The sequence below is a fragment of the Protopterus annectens genome, chromosome 6.part0 (assembly GCF_019279795.1).
Source record: "Protopterus annectens isolate FY-2018-M chromosome 6.part0, PAN1.0, whole genome shotgun sequence".
Taxonomy (NCBI): Eukaryota; Metazoa; Chordata; order Ceratodontiformes; family Protopteridae; genus Protopterus; species Protopterus annectens.
Genome location: NC_056737.1, coordinates 659,666,887 through 659,687,410, shown reverse-complemented (window position 1 = coordinate 659,687,410; position 20,524 = coordinate 659,666,887).

The window sequence follows — 20,524 nt, the reverse complement described above, 5'->3', positions numbered from 1 at the left end:
TGCTGTGGACACTACTTGCATCTGACTCACAGATATGCGTGGGGCATTCCACTTATACTGGCTTGTGCAGGGACATCAGCTGTTTCTCAATACATCATTCCTATGACCTTTGTGATCTGCGAGTGTTTGTCCAGATGACATTGGTATTCCCTATTAAAAGCCCAGATAATGTGCTGTAAACCTGTATGTACAATTCCAAGGGTGTGTCCATTTCATGGTTACACATTATACACTGTCTGTCTGGGGTACTTTCCCCTGTGTACTGCTTGTATATCTGGCCAACAGTCATGCCATATCCATCTTTCAGATGGTGACACATATTACCTCCATACATTTACAATGGCTTACTTCTAGAATATGTTATACTGGGGAGCATTGTGTTTGGCACTGCAGTTGTGAGGACTTGGCCCTGTCATCGGCAGTACTGGGTAATGGCCACCAGGTCAAACCTCACTATGCATACATACTGCCCACTCTCACACAATATGAAACACACACCGACCTATCACACGCATACCTGCATATTGTGCAAATGCTACAATCTATCCTGCTACCTTGGCCACCTCAGGTAATCTGTGTTCCACTGGTATTATACCTACACATACACGTTACTAATTTTCTACATTGGACTGGAAGCACACCAGACTGTTACTACATTTCTTCAAAGGATTGGGGGGCACACCTGACTGTTACAATGTGTCTACATCAGATTGGGGGGCACACCTGACTGTTTCTACATTTCTACATAGGATTTGGAGGGGGGTACATCTGACTGTTTCTACATTTCTACATAGGATTGGGGGGGCACACCTGACTGTTTCTACATTTCTACATAGGATTGGGGGGTACACCTGACTGTTACAGCGTGTCTACATCAGATTGGGGGGCACACCTGACACTTGTACACATTTGCTATGACTGTACTGGTATGTCAGGTACTCCATTTCATTCTGTATTCTAACCTATCATGCTGACTAGAGGCATATCAGTGTGCTACAGGTCTTAGGTATGATCAACCTACATTTCAGTTTCTGACTTCTTACCCTTCAGAACTAACACGCCACTGCCTGACCTGATGTAGTCTGTCTGTGTAGGCCTGGGGGGGTACCCATAGCCATCATTCAGAGGCCTTAGCACAGCCTTAGTTTGTGTTTGTCTACACCTGTCCTGCTGACTGAAACTGTTATTGGGTATGTGAGCCTCCCTGACTGGCATGTGTGTGTCATATGGACACACATGTGGCCCAACACATTTCCTGCAGTGGGTTTTGTCACTATGTGTAGTACTGGCTACTATGGCGACACCAGTATTTATTACAGATATCATGCTGCCACTGTAGATGTCTACTATCTGCTGGCATCCCAGTCAGCCACCCGATTCCCTTGCATGCTCCCATCCATACCATAGATACAAGTAACAGCACATACTACTTCATTCGGCAATTGGTAAAAAGAGTGACTTACCTTGTGGATGTGCCAGTATTGAGGATGGTGCTGGAGGGCTGCTTATGTTGGATGCACATGTTACACTCCCTATACAAGGTTGAGCACAGGTAGTGTCATGTTTGGCATCTCTTTTACTGTATGTGCGAGTCAGAGAGAGTTGTCATTCCCTGGGTCCCTACTGTGTCACTGTATGTGCTATGCACTGCATCTTTGCCAAGGCCAGGGCATACTGGACACACCTCCTTCTGCCTACTGGAGCAGGCTCAGGTTGTTCCTCCTCCAAGTCACTCTGTGCCTCTGCAGGCCTTGGCAATGGTGGGGCCTATGTGGCCCTGCCCCATGCTGTTCCTGCTGCAGCTGTTTCTGCAGGATCATATTGTGTAGCTTGGCACATACGATGACAATTTGAGTGCATGTAGCTGGCGAGTACTGCAAGTCTCCACTGGATGTCTCCAGGCACTGGAACCATGAGCATCCCAAACACACGCTCTATTATAATTCTGGTCTGTGCGAGTGCCTCATTATGGAGTTCTTGTTCGGGTGTGTGTGCATTTCTGATAGGTGTCATTAGCCACAGCTCCAGTGTGTAACCAGCATCCCCCACTAGGTGACCATAAGGGATGTCCCCATTGGCAAATCTCTGGTACAGCTACGTCAGACTTCAGATGTGGGAATCATGATAGCTTCCAGGGCATTCAGCACACACTTTCATTATAATACCCTGGGCATCGCACATGACCTGGCAGTTGATGGAGAGGAAGCCCTTGCAGTTTATGTAGACCCTACCCTGCTCACCGGGTGCTGCTTTGATACATATGTGCATGCAGTCTGTAGCACCCACTACCTCAGGGTATTCTGCTATTTGGTGGAAGAGACGCATAGTCTTGTTGAATGCCTCATGGGTGTTTAGAAAATATATGTGCTCACTGGCATGTGCTGACATGGCATCCAGAAACTGGTGGAGTACGCTGGATGCTGATGCCTGTGAGAGCCCCATGTTATCCCCAGTTGGCCTTTAGAAGTTATGTGTGGCTAGTATTCTTAGGCCTACATATACCTTGGTATCCACTGAGATGGGTTCCCCTTTGTTAGTTCAGTGTGTCAGGCATGGCAGGCACAGCTCAACAATTTGCTGTTGGAGGTCCCTGTCCACCCTATAGTGCTCCACTATCTCCAGCTCATGTAGCCCCTGGTAGGTTACCCTGGGTCTGTACTCTCTTCTCCGTCTCCTTACTGTGGTTTGGTCGACAGCATTCTCATCCTCACCACCCTCAGCCTCTTCCACATGTTGATGTATGATAGCTACTGCAGCCCCTATCATTTTGTTGTTTTTTTTGTTAAAATTTCTCCACTTGTATTCACCGGTGGTGTAGCATATGTAAGAAAAAACAGAAGGAAAGGTGTTTGCATAGTTTATAGTAGTGTTTTGGGCTGGGATGGTCTGTTGCCTGTGTAATTGGCTGATTCTGATACATTTCACCTCCCAGCTATGCTAGTTCTTCTTGATTACCTTCTTACTACAGTTTTCCCTTCCTATTGCCTTCCTGTTTAAGCCTGGGGGCACACCACACAAACACAGTGCTCAAATGTGCACAGAGCTGCTATTTCTTGGTTTACTTTTTTTTTTCTTTAAAACCCGGTCCGTGGTGTGCATACCCGCTTAGGCAATGTAAAGAGTGCTAGGCAGCCTCAGACACACACCCTTGTTAGCTCTGCTAAGCTAAGGGCAAACCCAAGCCACAGGGCTCCAATACACTTACAGTATGCCTGACACACACCCCCTATGATGTTAGCTGACTCCAAGGCTTGCACCAAGCTATTCCTCCACTTACACTGTTTAGTGCTAACTAGCACTGAGTGGAAATATGGGATTCAGTATCATTCCCCTCATTTGCATAGGATTGCCTGCTATTGCATAGTTACATGCCCCACACTGAGCCTCCCCCCTTAGCAACCACTATTCACTGGCCATGTTGTCTTCTGCTTGCCATTGAGTATAATGGCAAAATAGTGATTTTGGTTAGAATGCTTATTTTAGGTTATTTTTTTTTTTTATTTTTGGCCTGATCCCATTTGCACTCCGCTGCCCTACGCTTAAACAGCCAAAATCTGTTAAAAAAATAAAAGTTTGTTTTTTTTTTAAACTATTTTCCATGGCAATGGCCATATAGTTGGCCATTGGCATGCTTTACACATTATATATACCCTTTATTTGAAGCTGTCATGGCTCTGTTTTGTAGTTTGCAGAAATGTACTTGGTTACTTACCGAGTACATTTCTGCAGATTACACTAGTCCTGCACGGCCGGCTGCCAGCTTCCTGGATCACAAATTCACTTCATTTGCATGGTTTTCAACTGCAAATGGGGTAAGTTGCATACAGGAGCTGCGTCCATGCAGGAATAGTGCAGGAGCACTCATGCACATCCCTGCAGCTTATTCCTGGATCGCACGGCGGACATATTGCCTCCTGGAGCTCCTGCACTGTTCCTGTACACTGTGCAGGGCTTGCTGTATCTGGGGGCATATCTTTTTCTACTCTTCACTTTGTGATTCAAATATTATTCTCTCCCTTTGCCTTCAGATACAATATGCTCCAGATGCTAGACCATGTTGATCACCTACAAGTTATGTTTTATTGAGACCAGATATTCAAACTGCAGTCAGTAAATTAGATAAAAATCATCCCACCTGTATATAGCAAACATGCTTGAGATGCTGTTACATAAAACATGGATTTTTTTTGTTTATTTTACTCTCCGATTACTTATGCACATTTAAGATCTTTAACTCGATTCCTGGAAAACTGCTATTTAACTGCAAGAAAGAAAATGTTCATAGAGTAGAAGTTAATGTGGGCTTATAATTTATTCCTTTTTGTTGCTGAAGAGTGATAGATTTGATAAAAAATTAAGATGTACTATGCTAGGCTAATATCATACTGTAATGGAGTCAGAGTACAAGAATCAGTGTTAGTTAAAACTGATTTTGATATACAAGGAAAATAAATCAGGGCAGACTGCCAGCCAAACATTACAATTCTTTTCTTCTATTTTTATGGCATGAGATGTTGCCAAGTAACACTGTTTACTGTTTAGGTAACCAGATTAAAACACTATAGTGGCTGTGAAGCCTATCTTTGCTTCACCTTAGCAGCTCCACCTCTTTCTGTGTGTTGAATTCATTCCCCCATAGTCTGTGCTTATATAACTACACTCCCTACTGCACAGAATAAGTAAGGAATCACGTACCATTCACTAATATATTCAGTGAATACATTACATTTCAATTTGAGCAACATGGTACCACCTCTTCAATTGTAATGCAATATATATATATATATATATATATATATATATATATATATATATATATATATTTTTTTATTATTATTTATAAGAACAGAAGTAGCATTAAGAAAATTTTAGAGAGACCAGTTATGATTAATTATCATGGCTCCTATATGACTATAAAATGCGGACGTTGTACAATAGTGGGGAACTGTCAGATAGGTTGCATAGGTGGATGAATAAAGGTAGATTCAGTTGTTAACACTGATAAGATTGTATATTTGGCAAGATGTTACTCATGTATGGTATTTTATATAGGGAAAACAGAGAATGCCTTAAATAGAAGAATTTAGTAACACAATTATAGTGTAAAGAAAATGGACAGCAAAAGTGCCCTAGCCAGGCATGTTATAATTTGTGAGAATTTTAGTAAATTTAAGTTTTGTATTTATGAGAAAGTAGATTCTTTTTTTTATGGGGGTGACTGGCAAAATCATTTACAATATAAGGAAATCATCTGGCAGATATGTAGGATGCCCAAAATTCACCAGGGCTTAATGAAACAATTTCTATTAACAGTGAATTGAAATGCTAAGCTTTGAGAATATGAATTTATGTTTGTAAGTATTCACCATATACATTTTTAAGAAAAATGTCTATGTGTAGCATTTATACATGTATTTATCTTCTTAACATTGTTATTTAAGTTATCTAGAGTGGCAGGGTGTTTGTTTAAATATTTACGCAGAGTTTTCATAATAGATTAATTAAGGAAAAATGAAAACGTGTGTGATGAGAGTTTTTAAATTGTGTAGTTTGCATTTTATTTTATGGTTCTGAAGTATTCCATAAATAGATAAGGGCAAAGCCACTTAACCAAATTCTTGCATTTGTAATAAAGACAGTTTATCCTCAGTTCCTGAGTGGACTGGTCAATTGTTTTCTTGATTTATACGTAGTGAGACATGTTTTGTGTTAACAAAGTAAACTATGCAGCTTGTTATATATATGTTTTGAGCATCTTTCAGTTCTGAATGCTCATATGTACAATAGCTTTGTATGTATGTATATATGCATTTATCTATCTATGTATCTATCTACTGATCTATCAAGATCCATGTTTTATTCTTTTTTTAAATTTTTTTCCATTTTTTTAAAATCTGGGTAAACCAATTAGGCATGATCTGAAAGCATAGTCAACTTAAGTGATTCTCTGGAAAGTGAGATAGAAGGAAAGTGGAGAACAAAGGACTCAAACATGGACTATAATTCAAAGCTCATTAACAGCGCATAGTTTAATCTTCCAGGTTCAACTGCCAGCCTTATCCTACCAGTTAAAGATATTTTTTTTTCTCATGTCATATAAGCAACAATGATACTACTTAAATACGATATTGTGTATTTGCCAAATAGCTCGGAATTGCATGTTAAGTATCTGTTAAAGTCTTGAATTATTTCTTAGTACAACAGAATAAAAAGTAACTCATAATCAAAAACTGACAGCACTATCAACCTACCTAAATTTGATGATGATTTCAGCCAAATTCAGGCTTAGCCACATTGCAACTCCATTCCACAGACAAGACTTCTGTGCCATGTAACCCACTCCACAGACCCAAGATGACTCCAATGGGCAAAAAGGTGCAGACACATCTACCTAGGAAGTTGCCTCATCACCAGAGACACAGTTCCTCTTGGTTTCTGTAAACTCCATAAAGGAAGCTGATAATATCCAGGGATGTCATGCTGGTGGCCAAGCACACCAAGGTTACTGCTCATGTCTTGACCTGTGTGTCTCCAGGGCTGCTACCCAGAGTTTGTGCAGGATCAAAATATGGGGACTAGCAGACATCAGTACAGCCATAGCTGAGTTGTTTGGCATACTACATGGTATGCATGAAGACTGGTGGACCTGCATGGGCCAGAATTACAACAATATGGACATGCAGCATCAAGAATCTGCAACAGTAGGTGCCGTTTGTTGAGGTATATCATGGCCAACAGACTTCTCTTGGCTGGTTTACCTTTTAAAAGAGATAGTGTGGTCTATATAAAGCTTGCCAAAACATGCTTTAATAAAGATGGGAAAAATAACAAAAAGACCATTTGATCTAATAAATCATAAGACCCATCATGTCAAGACAGGTCAGAGTTATCGTTTCCAGGTATAGGTTTGTGCCAAAGGTGACAGGTTGCATACTTGAAACAAGAGAGACAACTTCAAACAATTAAATGATTGGGTTAAAATTCACAACAAGACTGAAGGGAAGTATCTCAAAAGATACTGAAGTCTTTCTATGAGCTTATCAAGGAAGGATAACTAATTTCAGTGATGCAAATTTAACTGCAAGGAGATGAGGTTCATTTCACTTTCTTCAGAAGACAGCAGTCTGCAGGAAGATAGAAATGCTAGATTACTCAATTTGTCAAGCTCACCAAAACAGTATAGCTGGTTGTTTCTTATGCAGAGGAGACTTCCCTTGGTATGCTCTTTTTATGAGAGATATATGCTTAATAGAACTGCTCATTAAGCTTTAGGGTATCATTAGAGGCCAAAATGTATATATTTTCTCTCAAGTCTCAGCCCCAATTGGTTCAGTTCACAAAGTTTAGCATCAAACCAAGATTCTTTGAGAAGAAAATCAAATGAGAATCTAATGACATTATTATATACCACAGACAACTCATCTGTACTGCTTGCACTGGCTATTAAAAGGGACGGATGGATGACAATAGCAAGCAGATCAATAGTTATAGTTTGCAAAGTCTTTTCTTCCATACATTCACGATTGTAAGCTGTACCTGGAGTAGATCAACTGCAAACCACACAGCAAGATGGTATGATCATGTGACAGGATCTACCACCAGGTCAGTGGTGCACATTGAGCTGGAGCATCAAGGAAAGAATATATTTAAAATAGTGAGTAACAGAGGTAAAGATATGAATAAACTGACCTGTTCATACTACAGGAGAATTCTGCACCTAGAGCCATGGATTCTTTGGTGGCCAGTATGCTAATACCAGTTATTACTAACCATTTTCAGGATCCCAACACTGACATAGCAATGAAGGTGTCTTGACTGAATGCCTTCCCTACAAAATTGTAAAATGTAACTAGAAGAGTTATGATTGAAGATTTTGGGGAGTGGTGCTGCCATTGTAAATGGAATCTCTAACTGAAAATTTCCTTAAAGGAAAGAAAGTAATGTATACGGAAGACGTAATAAGGGATCTGGGGACCCAAGTAGATAGTAATCTCTCCTTTGATAATCACATTGCCAAAGTGGTTAGAAAATCCTTCTATGTGGCCCACCTAATCACAAAAGGGTTTGCATCCAGATTGAAAGAGGTCATTGGACCCCTCTATGCATCACTCATCAGACCCATCATAGAGTACAATATCCCATTTGGGATGTACCTTACAAGACACCTGCAACAACTGGAAAGACCACAGAAGTACCTCACCAAGAGAATAATTGGCCTCAAGCAGATGCCCTATGCAGCTCGACTGAAGAACCTCCAGCTGTACTTGGTTGCATACCACCTACTCAGAGGTGATCTCTGCCTGACATACAAGGCCATGTCCAACCGAGAATTGATGGACATGCTCCACCTAAAGAAAACCATATCCCCTCGAGCCACATGCTCCAGGGATCTAAACCTCACCACAACAATAAATAGGACGTGCTGGAGGGATAGATTCCTGTCCCAGAGACTTTCCATGCTCTGGAACAAGATTCCAATCTACATTAAGCAGAGCTCCTCACTAACCCTCTTCAAGAGAAACCTTGATGAGTGGATGGGAAACAGAAAGTTTACCCCAGGGATCACTTCAATGGCTCTGCTGGACAGAGGCACAGGGAACTAATCTAAGGGGGTGGGGAAAGCCAACACATTCCAGTTAGGCTTATAAATGCCTTTGGGCAGATAGCCTAGTACCTACCTATGAACCTATGAACCTATGTCTTTTTAGTACATATTGGGGCAACAGCATATACCAGGATTCTTACAGCTAGGTAGGAAAGAGTCATATTGCATGTAATTCGAAGACATCAGGAAAGTTTGTAGAGCTGAAGTTAAGATCACAAGGATATTACTGGAAGCTCTTTCTGGATTTCTATGAATGGACTGTAAGAAAGTTTTATAATGTAACAATCATTAGGAAATCATTGGAGGCTGTTTTAGGATTTCCGGGAATGGGCTTTAAGGAAAAGTTTGAAAAATGGCTTTTAGTATTTGCCATTTAGAAGACATTTCATTCAGTAGAGCAAAGTTTGAATTCAACGTTACTACAAGAAGTGGAGGCAGGGGCAGACTTTGTCATGGGACTGCAATTAATGCCCAACCACTGTCTCAGACTGCAGCAAATGAAAGTGTTTGATGGAAGATAAGGTGGAAAGGAACACTAGAAAAGGTTAACCACTTTTTCTTTTACTGTTAATTATAGTTGTAGAAGTGCTGAGTCAATACACAAGGAAAGGTTTAGGACCGAGAGGTAAAGATAAATTGTATCAGGATGTTTATTGACCTTGTGGTCTTTTATTAAGTCTAGGAGAAGCCATGCTAGAGGTACTGAAGAACTCTTACACATTTAGTGGTCAATCAAGTAAACAGACTCATATAAAGAAGAGTGTAGTCACTAAGGTGGGAAATTTAGATGTATAGGGAATGTTTGGGAGGAAACTAAGGAGAGAAACTATCAGGTTGTTTTTGATTTAAAAATATATATATATTGTAGCCAGTTATCCTTACTAACTGGGAGGACTGGGTAAGGGAGGATAATGATTCCTACCCAGACTTTTTAAAGGACAAAAAAATCATGAATTCAATATAATATTCTTTTTTCAAGTCCTGGTACCTCAACATATTGCCTTCGATGTCTGTATTCTTGATTGTTTTTATTAGTAGTTATATACGGTTTAGCTGTAATATGTCTGTTGTTTGGAGAAACTCAAAATATTCTCACCTTTTTTAATTCCTCCAAGTCTTTTGGGTTTCTAATACCATGACAGGAATGGATTCCATTCCTCAGTAAAAATAGTAGGAGTAAAGTTCATGAAATTAGTATTGCTTCAGTCTTTGATGTTAGCCAAAAGTGCTTTTTGAAGCACCTGCAATGTGCCTAGTAATGACTCATTCTGCAGTTTTCATGGAGTCATGTGTATTGGTAACATATTTAAGTATGATTGTAAATTCTTTTTTATTAGACACATTGATCCTACTACTACTACTACTGGAACTGTCTGCGTATCTTTCTTCCACATTTCCCTGGATTCTGCCTGCAAATCCTGATATTTTATAACTTTGTGCCTCTCTGTACATAAGACACTGTAGTCAATGGGTGTAGCAATTTCAATAATCAATGCTACTCGTCTTCTTTTCATGGACTACTATATCTGGTTTTCTTGCATCTATTTTTTGAACTGTTGATAATGGATCATCCTATGTGATATAAACCTCATCATTTTCTATGATGCTTTGTGGCTCATATTTCCAGAGCTTTTCGGCTACTTCAGTATTAGAACGTTTTCACAATCCTTAATGCAACAGTCTTGCCACATTATTATGCCTTTCAGTATACAGTCCTTCTGCCATTAGTATATCACAACCAGCAACAAGATGTGTGACTGTTTCCAATTCTGTTTTAAAAAATCTACATTTGTCTGTTTCTCCCACATGTTCAATGGACTTTGTAAACCAATGTATATGTAGTCTACTATCTTGGGCCGCCAGTATTAACCTTTTGACTTTTGGTTTAAATTCATCTCTCCTTAACCATTCCTGTGTTAGATCCTGATCAACATGAGGCTGTTCCAAGAGTTTTCTTTATTTGCTGATATATGTATGCGTTTTCCACATTTCTTGCCTTCTCATCTGATCCTTCACCTTATATTCTTTCTTTTGTTCTTTGGCACATTCATTTGCTGCTTGATTTTTATCTACTTCTGCTTTGATTTACATTTTTGCTTGACGCCAATATGCTTCTGCTAAAGTAAGCAGATAAGTCATTTTAGACTTGTTCTCCTCATGTTTCAAAACTTTCATTACATTTGAGTCTTGTGAGGTTATCAGATATGTATGCTGTCCCACTATTGCAGATCTATACATGTTGTCAGTTTCAAGCAGGCCCATACCTCCTTTAGAACGAGGAATGTCTTGGTATGCACTGATCCTTCTTGTTTTCCTGCCCAAACTATCCAACATCGTTTGGGGCCAGTCATTCACTCCAAAACTGTAAGTTAGGGCAGGAAGAGCAACTTGGTTTATAGCTTGAACTTTGTTCCTAGATGTCAGTGCTGTTTTAGTATTAACATAAGTCTTCTAAAATATGTCTTACTAAGTTTTAGTCACATTTGTTCATGTTTTATTGTTGATCCTTCATCAATTCCCAAATATTTATACACTCGCTCCTCCTCAAGTTCTTTAATATCACATTCCTGTTCCAAATTGATGTTTTCTTGGTGATGTAGCTTTCCTGCTTTAAAGGTTGTTATTGCACATTTATCAAGACCAAATGGTTATCTGAAAACATTTTGAACACTTGCAGTTGTGCTTTCAGTTCCTCATCTGATGAACTATACTGTTTTAAATAATCTACAAAAAGAAGATGAGAAATCTTTACACTTTGCTGTTTTCTGGAAGCCATATTGTAGCCACGACCTAATAAGTAGACAGCTTAATGGGTTAAGGGCAAGACAAAAGAGCAGCAGTGAAAGAGAGTTACCCTGGAATATCCCCATTTGATTTTTTTCCCTGGAATAATAATTTGTCCTTTATCATGGTTTAGCTGCAAAGTGGTTTGCCACTGTTTCATGGTTGCTATAATGTAATTTATCAGTGTAGGGTATGTCTTATACATGTTTAAACACATTTTATCCATGAATGTTGGATACTGTCAAATGCTTTTTTGTAGTCAATCCATGCTGTACTTAGATTCCTCCCCTTTTTACAGTTCTCCATTATGACTTTATTTAACATCAAATGATCAGTTGTTCCATATGGCTTTCTTTTATTGCCCTTTTGTTCTAGTACCATAATTGAGTTTTCTTGTAAATGACCATAAACTCTGTCCGCATCAATACCAGTGTATAGTATATATGTCATCAGAAGGCAAGTTATTTGTCTATAATTGTTAGGATAGCTTGCAGGTTCACTGTTAAATAGTTGTATTGTTTTTCCTGTTGTTAGCCAGGCTGGTGTCTGTTCAGGGTATGCATATAAATAGTTCTTACTCATGGCTAAATCTTCATGTATAAATGAAGTTAGGTACTACATCTAGGCCTGGGGTTTTCCAGTTAGGAGCTTTTCTTAACTTTGTTTTAATCTATGTCTGTTACTTCATCCCATTGCATATCCTGCACTTTTGAACTTCTTATTCTTTCTTTTACTTCTATCCATTTAGCATGTTTGTTATATTCCACAGGATCTTTAAAGGTATTTCTCCAAAATGTATCTATTTCTTCTTTTTTGGTTCATAGGCTCATAGGTGTGTACTAGCCTAATGGCCCTGGAGCCTTTGCAAGCCTAGCCCATAGGATTACCCCAGCATTGTGCCACCTGACATTAGTTTCCAGTGCCTCTGTCGAGTAGAGCCACTGGAGTGATCCCCGGGGTGAATTTTCTATTTCCCATCAACTCTCCAAGATTTATCTTGAAGAGGGCCAGTGAGGTGCTCTGTTTGACATGTATGGAAAGTCTATTCCATAGCATGGGCAGTCTCTGGGTTATAAACATGTCCCTCCAGCATGTTCTGTTGATTGTGGTAATGAGGTTGAGGTCTCTGGAGTGTGTGGTGTGGAGGGATTGGGATTTCTTTAGATGTAGCATTTCTAACAGAGCTGGGTCAGTCATGGCTTTGTAAGTCAAGCAGAGATCACCTCCAAGTAGGCTATATTTGACAGAGAATATTTGGAGTTTTTTTAGTCTGTCCATACAGGACAGGTGCTTAAGGCCTAGGATCCTCTTTGTAAGGTACTTTTGTGGCCTCTCCAGTTGTTGCAGATGTCTAATGAGGTACATGTAAAATGGGGAATTGTACTTGATGATTGGTCTAATGAGGGAAGAGTAGAGGGAGACAATGATCTCTTTCTTCCTGGATGCAAAACCCTTCGTAATGAGATGTGCCACATAGAAGGACTTTCTGACCATAGTGGCAGTGTAGTAGTTAAAAGAGAGGTTGCTGTCAACCTGTGTTCCCAGATCTCTTATAACACTGTCTGTGTTCAGTGAACCACCATCGGTGTGGTAGTTCATGGGAACTGTTTTTTCCCAAAGGGGATGACAACACATTTTTTGGCATTGAGCTTAAAGCCATGGTTCTGACACCAGTTGTTCATCTCCGTGAGGCTTTTCTGTAGGATGTCAACATCACTTGGAGAGTTAATAATGGCTCCCAACTTGGAATCGTCTGCGAACTTTGTCTCTTTGTGTTGGACTGGACTTCTGAGAAGTAGATACCAAACAGAAGAGAACCCAGGACCAATCCCTGTGGGACTCCAATCATGACTGGTCAGCAGTCTGACTTGGAGTCAGCTACTTTCACACTGTGGGTTCTATCTGTGAGCCAGTTTGCAACCCACCTACTGATATAGGGGTTGATGCCTGGCTTGGTAAGTTTGTCTATGTTTCCTGAGTGGGGGATGGTATCAAAGGCCTTGGCCAGATCAAGGTAGGCTGTATGAACTACCTTGTCTTCATCCACAGCTCTGATGACTGACTCAAAGAAGTCAACAAAGTTGAGCAGGCATGATCTACCCTTCAAAAAACTAAACTGTGTGGGATCCAAAATTTGGAGATTCTCTATATCCTTGTTTATTAGGTGCATGATGATGCGTTCCATAACTTTGCATATCAAACTTGTCAGGCTAATGGGGCAATAGTTCCCAGGGTCTGTAGTCACTCCTCCTTTGTGGAGAGGGATGACTATAGCAATGTGCCATTCGGTAGGAACAAAGCCTGAGGTGAGGATGTGATTGAACAGGGCACACAGGTGAGGTGCCAGATCACTCTGTAGTTCATGTAGAACACAACCAGGGATATTGTCAGGTCCCATAGAAGCTGTATTCTTGGCCTTGGACAGTGCTGTTTTAACCTGTGCAGTAGTAGTACTGGGTGCCTGGCAATTTACTGGTATTGTGATTGTTCTTTTGGGGGGGGGGGTAAAGTTGGAACTGAATCTGTCAGCCAGTATATTGGCAATATCTGTTAGCTCTGTATAGGAGGTACCATTGTGCAGTAGCTCAGAGCAAATCTGGGTATTGTCGTAGAGGTTTTTTACATAACTATAGAAGGCCTTGTGGTTGTCTTTACTATCTGCTGCAATTCTGTTTTCATAGCTAGCTTTAGAGGATTTTATGAGAGATCTCAACTTTCTGTTGAGGCTGATAAGGGAGGTTTTCCAGTCTTGGGACTTCACTTTATTCCACATCAGTTTCTTCCTTCTGTTGTAGAGTTTGTTTATGGCAGGGGACCGCCAGATTGACTTCCTTTTTTTGGAGGAGAGCTTCTTGGTTCTGTTGGGTATGGGGAGATCCATGCATTTGTGTACGTGTTCATACAGTGCATTGGTGTATGATTTGGTGGTCATGCAACTATTCATCATTTGCATGGGTGCCGTGAAGTTAGCCACCTCTGTTCTTAGGAGCCCAAAGTTAGCTTTGGCAAAGTTTTTCATGGTGGTTACCTTTGCGGGGGGGGGGGGCTGAGCAGGAGGGATGTGGACTTCCAAGGTGATTAGTTTATGGTTGGATCTAACCAGGGGGGAGTTGACTATTGGTATAGAGCAACGGTCACCCATGTTAGTAATGACCAGGTCAAGGATATTGCTACATCTAGTGGGGGTAAGAACGAGCTGGTCCATGGCACTGGAATTAATGAATTTCAGGAAATGTTGAACAAGTGTACATGAGTAGTTTTCCCAGTTAATGGAGGGGTAGTTGAAGTTGCCCAGCATTAGTGTGTTAGGTTGGACCCTAATATTCTCCAGGGTGCTTAGGAACATGGAGTGAGTGTCTTGGGACATGGTTGGAGACCTGTAACAGGCTACAACCTGAATTGCTGTCTTACCTAATGTTAGCTGCGCCTGAAGTATTTCTGATGTATTATGTTGGGCTACCAGTCTGGAGGTGTGTGCATCCTTTATGAATATGGAAACACCACCACCTTTGGAGCTTTGGTCCAAGTTCTGGGGGCAAAAGATGTTGATTGAGTTATAGCCTGGTAGTGCAGGGGTGCTTTCTGCTGTCTTGAACCAGGTCTGTGTTACACCACAAATGTCGATATTCTCCATTTTAAGGAGTGATTCGAGCTAGTGCATTTTGAGATTTAGACTTCTAGCATTGAGCAGCATAACCCTTAGATTGCATTTGTTTGTAGCTGTTATGGTGGTAATTTGATCTTTGGAGCACCGCCTAAAAAGGCACTATAGGGGTGGCAAGAGCCTTGGCCAGTATCCGGAAGTCCAGGGGTGACAGATGCAGGCCATCTCTGGCAAAGCATCAAGGTCTGTCAATCATGTCATCCCAGGCAGACAGATACTGGACCCCCTTAGAATGACACCAGAATCTCAGCGAATTGTTGAAATCAATCATTTTCTGCTTGTGCTGTGGTATAATTCTGGGTGATGGTAGAATGCTGCTCAGGGTTAGGGTTGTACTTGCCTGGGCTACATAATCCGAGAGCTCCTCCATGTCTCTTTTCATGTAGTCCAGGAGGGACATCTCAGGTCATTCACACCCACATGTACAATGACAGAGTCATATTTGTACCTGTTGTTGAGGGATCTGGATGTGAGCATTATATGGTGGATCCTGGGACATGACAGGCAGCTGACTGTTACTTTCTCCTTATTCAACCTAGTGAGTGGGACATCAGTGTGCCTCACTATTGAGTCACCTATGACTAGTGTGCTGGGCATGCTGTTTTGCCTTAGGGGCTTTGATTGAGTAGCACACAGTTTAGGAGAGTTATGTGTCTCGTGATTAGTGTTGTGTTGTGGTGGTCGAGTGCGTTTCTGCCTTGGAGGTCTCTGCTGTTTGGGTAGATTTTTATTGATAGTCTCCATGAAGGTATTTGTGCGGTTTGTGTTTTTATGTGAAGGCAGTGCTGGTGTGTGTTCTGGAGGGCTATGTGTTCCATCTGGTGAGGTGCATGTGTTGACCTTTTCCTCTTGACCAGCTGGTCTTGCCTGGAGAGTGTGTGGCTTCCAATTTGGATATATAAGTGCATCTCTCACAAGTCTGAGTGTTGGGAGGTAAGAGGAGAGGATTGTTGGTGTACATGAGACAGTTGCTACATTGCCTCACGATGCCCAAGATCACCAGGTTAACAGGAGAAAGCACAGGGAACTGACCTTTAAACATGCCTGGAGGGGTGGGCATTAATAGTAAGTACTGGAGCTGTTTCCTTGTAGAACAATTAGTGCTGGTAGCACTTTTGTATGCTACAATAATTGCTACAAGAAGTCTGGTATGGTAATGTGGTAGACTAATAACTAATAAGCTATTAAAAGTGCAGGAGAGGAGAGAACTAGTAGATCTAGGGGAAAAATTGAAGAGCAGATGTTGGCACCTCTCAGAAGTTTAAAAGTCAAAAACACACCTCTCTGGAACAAATAAAATCTTCAAAAAATCACAGGTAGCAGCCAGGTTGTTCTAAAACAGGTTTAATCCATGTATTTCACAATCCACAGTACACAGTAAGCACTTTCATACATAAAAGGACTTCTTCCTAATAAGGTCAGTGAATATGGATGTTTTGTTAAACCGAGCTGCTTTAATCCTCCTTTAAATAAAGAGCTGCAACTGTTTCAAATGCTGTGTGAACAACAGATTATTGAGTTGTTAGAAAATAAGCCTGCATTTAAATATTTTAATTTAAGTGTTAAGCAAAAAGAGTTGCTTAATGAATTGCTTAATAATGAAGAATTATTGGTTACCAAAGCAGACAAGGGAAGTGCATTAGTTATTTTAGATAGAAAGGCATATATAGAAAGCATGCAAGTAATGTTGAATGATATATCTTTTTATAAAGCGGTATCCTTTAAAGAAATAAAAAAAGACTATTTGTTCATAGATGGCCAAATTGAAGAATGGTTTCTGGCTGGGCGCATTACTCAGCAAATTAGGCATTTTTTAGAGGTGAAAGCTTCGAAAATCAGTCATATATTTGGGCAGCCAAAGATACACAAAGATTTGGATAATCCGTCCATGCATCCAATAGTAACTAATATTGGAAGTAAAGCAGAAGCAATGGCCATTTATGTAGATAAACATATGCAGCCTACTGTGGTAGATAATAAGGCTTATATCAAGGATTCTTTTGATTTTAAAAATAAAATTAAGCAATTAAGAATTAGTGAGGAAGATTATCTTGTCACCCTTGATGTTAAGTCATTATATACCGTCATTCCCAATGATGAGGGAATGGAGATCGTTAGGTTTGAACTTGTAAAGGCAAAAAAAACTTTCCAAAGAAATGGTGAGCCGTATTATGGAAATGTTGGATTTGATTTTGAGCTATAATTTTTTTGAATTCAATGGAAGAATGTATAAGCAGACTAATGGTGTGGCCATGGGTGCTGCCATGGCCCCGAGTTAAGCTAACATCTTTATGCAAGGATGGGAAAAAATTCATATATATAAGAGTACCTTTATGAAAAATATTATGTTTTATAAACGTTTTATCGACAATGTTTTTTTATTTGAGGAGGTGAATGCATTAATGTATTTATAAATTATTTGAATAAAGTATGTTTGTATTTAAAATTTACGGCAACATATGATAAACATAGTGTTAATTATTTAGATTTAGTTATTTATAAGGAAGGTGAATGTTTAGGTACTTCCATTTTTTAAGAAAAAAGTACAAAATAATGTCTATTTACATTATGATAGCCTACATCCAATAAAAACTAAGAAAAACATCATTAAAGATCAGGTCAAGAGAATAGATGCATTGACAGACAAGGATAGTGACTTTATAAGGAAAAGTGGAGTCTTATGTGACAATTTTTTTAAAAAGAGGATATCCAGAAAGTGTAGTGATAGAAGCCCTTAATGAAAGCCATCTAATGAGAAGCGATCAAATGACAGTGGCAGTGTCCCGTGGTAAACACAGTGATTTTAGTACAGCCATGCAGATAGAGAATAGTGTAGATATTTCATCGATAAAAAACATAATTAATAATAATTGGAAGTTACTAAAGTCAGATGTAGAGATATGTAATGTCATGGGAGAAAAGCCAGTATTTATACAGAAAAAAGGAAAAAGTTTTAAAGATATGTTTCAAGCAAAATTAAACCCTTTTCCATATAATAATAAGGTTAGTAATCCAGGTATGTATAAATGTTTAAATTGCAATATGTGTAATGTTTTAATGACAGATATAAATGAGTTAACAGTTGGAGGGTATTTAATTAAAATACAGGGAAGATACAGCTGTAAATCAAAATTTATTGTTTATTTGGGACTTTGTTTGTCCTGCAATTCTTTCTATGTAGGATGTAAAACAAGAGAAATGAACAAACGAATTTATGAGCATAAGTATGCTGTTGCTGTAAAAGAAGAAAAAAATGCATTTGGGAAGCATTATAAAAACAGTCCAGCATGTAAAGTTGATCTAAAGTTTGTTGTCTTGGATGAAGTGACCAATATTAACAATCGATTTGATGCAGAAGAGGAGCTTGGGTGGAAGGAATATGTTTGGCAAGTTAAACTCAATGCATGCTATCCACCTGGGCTGAATGATAGAGCTGATTGTGTGGCTTATCTCAAAAGGAGGAAGTTACATCATCATTAAGTCATGTGTCTTCTTTGAAATGTTTTTAAGCAATTGTGTTTTGTTCACATCATTCAGTCTGAACAAGTCCTTTTACAGATGAAAACACTTACTGTGTACTGTAGATTGTGAAATACATGGATTAAACCTGTTTTAGAACTACCTGGCTGCTACCTGTGGTTTTTTGAAGAACCTCTCAGAAGTTTATAAACAGTCCTGGATATAGCAATCTGTATCTGGACTAGACTATTTACAGGAAAGATGGGAAACAAGCGCAATGCAGGCTTTTAAACCAGAAAGTTGAAAGAGATGGAAAAACTTCCCAAACAGCCAATAAACTACAAATTCTAGGCCAGAAACAACTCCTCTGGTGTTAGATAGGCTACCTAGTGCTTACCATTCCCACTGATAAGCTAGAAGGCTTCCCTCAACACAGAAAGGCTTGGAGGGCTCAGAAGCTTACATACAGTCCTAGATACAACAAATCTGTATCTGGACTAGACTAGTTAAAAGAAAAGCTGAAAAAATGCAAAAGTGGGCTTTTAGACCAGAAAGTTGAAGGAGATGGAAAAAAATTCCCAAACGACCAATAAACTACAATTTCTGGGCCAGAAACCACTCCTCTTGTAGTAGATAGGCTACCTAGTGCTTATCACTCCCACTGATAAGCTAGAAGGCTTCCCTCCAACACAGAAAGGCTTGGGGGGCTCAGAAGCTTACAAACAGTCATGGATAAAGAAAATCTGTATCTGGACTAGACTAGTTACAGGAAAGGCAGGAAACAAACTTAGAATTGTTATTATTTTTTTGTTACAGAAAAACAGCACTGAAACAATTCAAGTGCAGTACAAACTAGCACACTTGAGTGTGTAGCAATACTAAAGCAATTTATTCAAACTGTATTCTGAACTGAATTCAATTATTGTTTAATTCAACTCTGAACAGATAAAAAGTGCCAAAAATATACTTTGCAGCTGTGAAGCACGCTCAGTCAGAACACAAAGTAAAGCGAAAAGGGAGAAAGGAGAAACAGAAGATAATTTAAGGTTAAGGGCCTAAGCTGGTAGACCTACTTAAATGTTCTGTCTGTGTTAGGTAGAATGAGCTAATGACTCTAGACTGGGATAGAGATGGGACTGGTAGGAGTGTCTGAAATCAAAATATTATCTCACTGTATTTGGTTGAGTGAGCAAATGAGATGGACCCAGGATGAGTATTGAACACAAATTTACAGGTGGGGTGGGCAATTCCAAAGCTGCCAAGATTAATATCACAACAAGAACAAAGGGGGGGGGGGACTAACTGCAGAAAGAAGAGAGATCACAATATTCAGTGAAGCAAATAAATAAAGAGAAAAATAAAATGCAGTACTATCTTTAACACAATATTCAATTAAACAAATAAATAAACAGAAAAATAAAATGCAGTACTATCTTATAACATTGCAAGTTTGTACTTATTTCAGCTTGTAATAAAGTTGATGTAGGTATATAACAGCTAACTAAACAGCTCAAATATTCAGCTATGCTGCAGAAATAAATTCAGAGATAAGTGACTAAGACTTCTAAGCACAGAGAAACCCTGTAGGCTAAGAGTTCAACAAAGAATATCAATGAAGTGAGAACAATAACCCCCACTTACTGCAGAGAGAAGAGAGATCACAATATTCAGTGAAGCAAATAAATAAAGAGAAAAATAAAATGCAGTGCTATCTTTTACACAATATTCAATGAAACAAATACACAGAAAAATAATATACAGTACTATCTTATAATGCTGCAAGTTTGTACTTATCTCAGCTTGTAATAAAGTTGAAGTAGGTATATAACAGCTAACCAAACAGCTCAAATAATCAGCTATTCAGCAGAAATAGTGGTGTTTCAATTCCTTTTGCCTTGTTTCCCAATTCTCCATAAAACTTTTTGGGTCATCAATAAATTGCTTATTTTGTACTTTTCCTTTATATTTATCTGCAGATCTTCTATGCTTTTCTGCCTGTGCTGATATGTTAA